The following is a 5,449-nucleotide window of genomic DNA, read 5'->3' on the forward strand; positions in this document are numbered from 1 at the left end:
GGAACATATTTTTGTTATCACACGTTTCAGGTTGCATTGAACTGGTTTACATTTCTATATCTTCTATTAGCCTCAGAGAAACTAAACAACATTGCTCATTTATCCTTATATTTTCCAGATGCAAATCTCCAGTAAGTGAAGTAAGTAATCAAAAGAATTGGTGTACTCACTCAGTTGGATACGTTGGATGTTTCAGACAGATATTTTTTTTCTCTTTTTAAGAGATGGGATCTCACTGTGTTGCCCAGGTTGGTCTCGAACTCCTGGGCTCAAGTGATCCTCCTGCCTCAGCCTCCCAAAGTGCTGGGATTACAGGTGTGGGCCACCATGCCTGGTCACAGACAGATTTTTTAAATTGTACACTTCATAAGAAAAACTTTTACATGTCTCTTTTTCTCAATTATGTCCTCAATAACTAGCACAGCGCATGGTGCAGTGTAGGCAGACAACATGTATTTGTTATAACAGTTAAGAAAGTAGAACTCTGCATAGAAGGATAAGACACAGTACCTGAGATTAATCTAGTGAGAGAGACAGACGCTTAAGAAAACATGAATAGTAAAACTTGGTAAGTGTTCTAACCAATGCAGGTCAGTCGTTGTTTTTCAGTCACTGCAAGAATGAATCCACTCAGACTTATTTTAGCAGTAAATTAACCTACCAAGGGATTTTAGGTGGCTCATAGAATATTCGAGAGAGCCGAAGAGCAAGGCTCTGAAGCCCAAGCATCCTCAACCACTCCAGGTAGCTGTTTTGACAAACACCACTCTTACCATCTCTCAGCACTATGAGCTACATGCCAGCAGCTCTGCCACTGGCCACCCCAAGGATCAAAGGCTTCTTCACATCCATCTTACTGGAAGATTAATATCCTGCCTCACTCCCATGACCAGCGCATATATTGCTCACTTCAAGCAAAAAAGTTCCCTGCAGGTACATCTGATTAGAGGAGCCTAAGTTATTTAACTGTTTCCTAGCTACAAGGGAAATTTGGGTTTCTGGGGTTCTACCTTAGAGAAATGGAATTCATGTGGCTAAAATTTGTCAAACATAGCGGAGGTATTCAAAATAGGTGAGGCAGCCAAAAGTGTGAACGGTGGTGACTGCTCAAGGAAAGGGCAAAGGGCTACAGGAACACAGAATAAATGACTAACTCTGCCGATTGGCTCAAGGAAGTCATCAGCAGGGAGGTGACAGGTTTATGAGCTTAACTAATGCATAAGAATTTGCTAGATGAAGAAGAGAGGGCGGACAGTCCAAGAAGAGTAAACAACATGGGCTGAGGCCCAGGCTTGTGAAAGGACATGCATTGCTGGTGGGAAATAATCAGAAGCTCAGTGATGTTGGAGAAGAGAGGGATGGGGTGGGGCAAAGTGGCAGAAGGTGATTCTGGTAAAATCAGATATAAGTCATGCATAGATGATATATATCAAAGACTAAAAGAATCGGTGGAAATATGTACAAGGCATTATGGGGCTTTAGAAAAATTACTAACTTAGTCTGGTAGTTTGGAAATGAGGAAGGGGAATCATCAGTAAAGATTTACTGGATTTGTAAGCACTTGGTAAGTCACACTTTTAAGGAGTTTGGACTTAGTTTCGTGAGTGCTAGGGACCCAGCTTACATTATTAAGTAGAGGAGTGACACGAACAAACTTGGGTTTTATAAAAAGTACCCTGGATGGAGTGAACTAGGAAGAAACTAGGAAAGTGAAACCATTTGAGGGAGACCAGCTAAGAGGTTGGTGCAAGAGGTCAGGTAAGAGACGATGGGATCCTCTACCAAGGCAGTGGGGTAGGAATGGAGGAGGGGATGGACACAAGACACATGATGGAATCACCAGGACTTGTGGTGAGTGAGAAAGAAGCCATCAAAGATGACTATGAGGTTAGTTTTCCAGCTTAGCTAAATGGATGGAAGAAAAGCCATTCACTAAAAACCAGAAATATAGGAGAAAGAAAGATCAGGGTCTCTGGTCATGAAAATAAATTAAGTTTTAAACACATTGAGATATGGTGGCTATATAGGCAGAGATGTCTAAGAATTCTTTGAAAAATATGGTTCTAGAGATCACAGCTGGCCGGGCGCGGTGGCTCAAGCCTGTAATCCCAGCACTTTGGGAGGCCGAGACGGGCGGATCACGAGGTCAGGAGATCGACACCATCCTGGCTAACACGGTGAAACCCCGTCTCTACTAAAAAACACAAAAAACTAGCCGGGCGAGGTGGCGGCGCCTGTAGTCCCAGCTACTTGGGAGGCTGAGGCAGGAGAATGGCATAAACCCGGGAGGTGGAGCTTGCAGTGAGCTGAGATCCGGCCACTGCACTCCAGCCCGGACGATAGAGCGAGACTCCGTCTCAAAAAAAAAAAAAAAAAAAAAAAAAAAAAAAAGAGAGATCACAGTTCAGGTCTACATATGTAGATATGGACATTATCAGTGAATGGATGGGAGTTGACGCCATGAAATTGGATGAAATCCCCCAGGGCAAATGTGTGGAATAAGAATAAAAAAGGAACAAAGATAAAATCCTGGGTAACACGAACATTTAGGTGTCTTGCAGGTAAGGGAGAGCCTACATTCAACAGAGGCTAGGTGCAGCAGCTGGAGGTGTAGAAGGGTATCTGGGCAGAGTATTAGCCCTTTGGCCAAGGTCATATGATTCTTATGTTCAAGCTTTTTGCTCAGGCCAAGTCCTCTATCTTATAATGTCTTTTTTTAATTTTTATTTTTCTGAGACGGAGTCTCACTCTGTCGCCCAGGCTGGAGTGCAGTGGCGCTATCTCGGCCCACTGCAAGCTCCGCTTTCTGGATTCATGACATTCTCCTGCCTCAGCCTCAAGAGTAGCAGGGACTACAGGCGCCCGCTACCACGCCTGGCTAACTTTTTGTATTTTTAGTACAGACGGGGTTTCATCGTGTTAGCCAGGATGGCCTCCATCTCCTTTTACTCCTCTCCCTCTATCTAGCAATCCGAGATCCATTCCAAAATTTCCCTTGTTTTTCCAAGAGGCCAACTTTCTCTAACCTGCACAGATTTTTTTTCTTTCTCTAACCTTCTATTATAGTTTCTATCTGAATTTAAGTTGACATTGTGGTAGATTATTAAAATGTCCACAATACTTTTCCCATAAAGAAGCAAAGTATGTTTTTTCACTCGTTAATTCAGAGCTGGCCATGAGACTTACTCTGGCAAGTGAAGCATTAGCAAATGTAATGCAAACAGAACTTGAGAAATGCTTGTACCCTGGGGCTTACCTCTTTGCTTCCCTTGCAATCTTGCTGCCATGTGAGTGTGCCTAGAGTAGGCAGCTGATCTGTGTGGCCAAGTCACCCCCCGCCATTATCCTCAGTCAACAGAGCCAACCATCAGAAATAAGGGTGAGGCTAGCTGAGCCAGCCAGCCCCCAATGAAGCCACAAACTGGTTGCAGACACATGAAAGAGCCCATTAGAGATCAGCTGAGACTGTCCCAGATGAGGACTTCGGAGCAGAATCATAAGCTATAGCAGTAGTGCTGTTTTAAGGCACTAGGATTTTGTTTTTGTCTAAAAATATTTGTTACCCATGAAACCAGGATAAAAATAATTAAAAAATAAATAAAAATAAAAATAAAAATATTTGTTGAAAAAAAAATAATGACCTAGCATAAAGCCAACAACCAACCAACCCAATTTTGAGCACTTTTTGTATCTTAACCTCAGAGATATACAATGAATGGAAACAATGAAAAATCTGAACTACTACATAAAGATTCAATTATGTTCAAGCTACCTAATAAGAAAATACATCTTAGCCCAAATTAGCTGCCTCACCTCTAAGATGACATTACAGGAAAAAAAACCACACACACAAAAATCACTTCTAAGTTGAAATAGAAAAAAAAGGTGCAAAGGCGTTTACCTGCATTAGGTGAATTAAAAATCTGTTTAAAAATTATAAATCATTTTGATAGATAGAACAGGGAATTCTTTTTTTTTTTTTTTTTTTTGAGATGGAGTCTCGCTCTATCACCCAGGCTGGAGTGCAGTGGCGCGATCTCGGCTGACTGCAACCTCCGTCTCCCGGGTTCATGCCATTCTCCTGCCTCAGCCTCCTGAGTAGCTGGGATTACAGGTGCCCGCCACCACGCCCAGCTAATTTTTTGTATTTTTAGTAGAGACGGGGTTTCACCGTGTTAGCCAGGATGGTCTGGATCTCCTGATCTCGTGATCTGCCCATCTCGACCTCCTAAAGTGCTGGGATTACAGGCGTGAGCCACCGCACCCGGCTGGAACAGGGAATTCTTGAACTGGTCTTCATGTCAAAAACATTTTATAGTACTCTTATTATACTTTATTAAAAAGATACTATTCAATTAAGCCACTAAATTTTGAGATGATTTGTTACGTAACAATAGAAAACTGATACAGATACTAGAGGATTAAAATCTATTCTCTTTTACTATATTATTAAAGCAAAGTCATATTTCTGAAGTATCCAGAGTACAAATTAGCTATATCTTAAAGTCAATTGTTTGAAATGTAAAATACATTGTCTCATAGAAACAGATATATGTAGTGACTTCTTCATTGACTAGTCCATAGAGTCATTTTAACATATACTGAGTCCAAATTCCTTATTTGCTATACAGAGAAAAATATTGAGAAATATGCATAGAAGGTCCCTTGCATCTGCTCCAGAATACCAACTTGTGTCTGTGTAATGTGGAACTCCACAAGGGAAGGCAAAAAGCAAATAGCAACCAGTTGGCTGAGTAATTCCCAGAGCTCCCACAAGACTGGAAGATGTTCTGGGAGACTCTGACCAACAGGAGTAATGAGTCCACACTGAACATTGGGGAATTCAACAGAGACCACAGGGGTCACACAGTAGAGTGGCTAAACTAACCCAGAGCAAAGGGTTTGCTCTAAAAAAAGAAGTTTTAAAACAAGCTCTAAAATTTTCTCTAAAATAAAGAAGTTTAAAGACAAACCCCCAAAGCATCACGCTGATCCATAAGTAGATTAAGAAAACAAACTTCAACATTCTACATGAAGATTGATTGAAAAGTAATTTAACTGCGTGCCAGAAAAACTATCAAAAACTCTTTAAAGGAAGACAGCAAAATCCAGCCCTCAACAAAATACAATTTACAATATTCAGCATCCAATAAAAAAATTACCCAACATATAAAGAGGGAGGAAAATGTGTCCCATAAGAAAAAAAAAAAATTCAGTCAATAGAAACTCACCCACAAATGACAGGTGATGGAACTAGCAGGCAAGAACCTAAAACAATTATAAATATATTCAAGGACTTAAAGGAAAGCGTGAACACAATGAGCCAGAGAAAGTAAAGACATAAATATAATTCAAGTAAAAACTTTAAAGGTGAAAAGTATAATATCAGAAATAAAAAAAATCACTGTATGGGATTAACAATAGCTTATTCACTGCAGAAGAAATAATC

Source organism: Rhinopithecus roxellana, chromosome 4 (genome assembly GCF_007565055.1).
Source record: "Rhinopithecus roxellana isolate Shanxi Qingling chromosome 4, ASM756505v1, whole genome shotgun sequence".
Lineage (NCBI taxonomy): Eukaryota > Metazoa > Chordata > Mammalia > Primates > Cercopithecidae > Rhinopithecus > Rhinopithecus roxellana.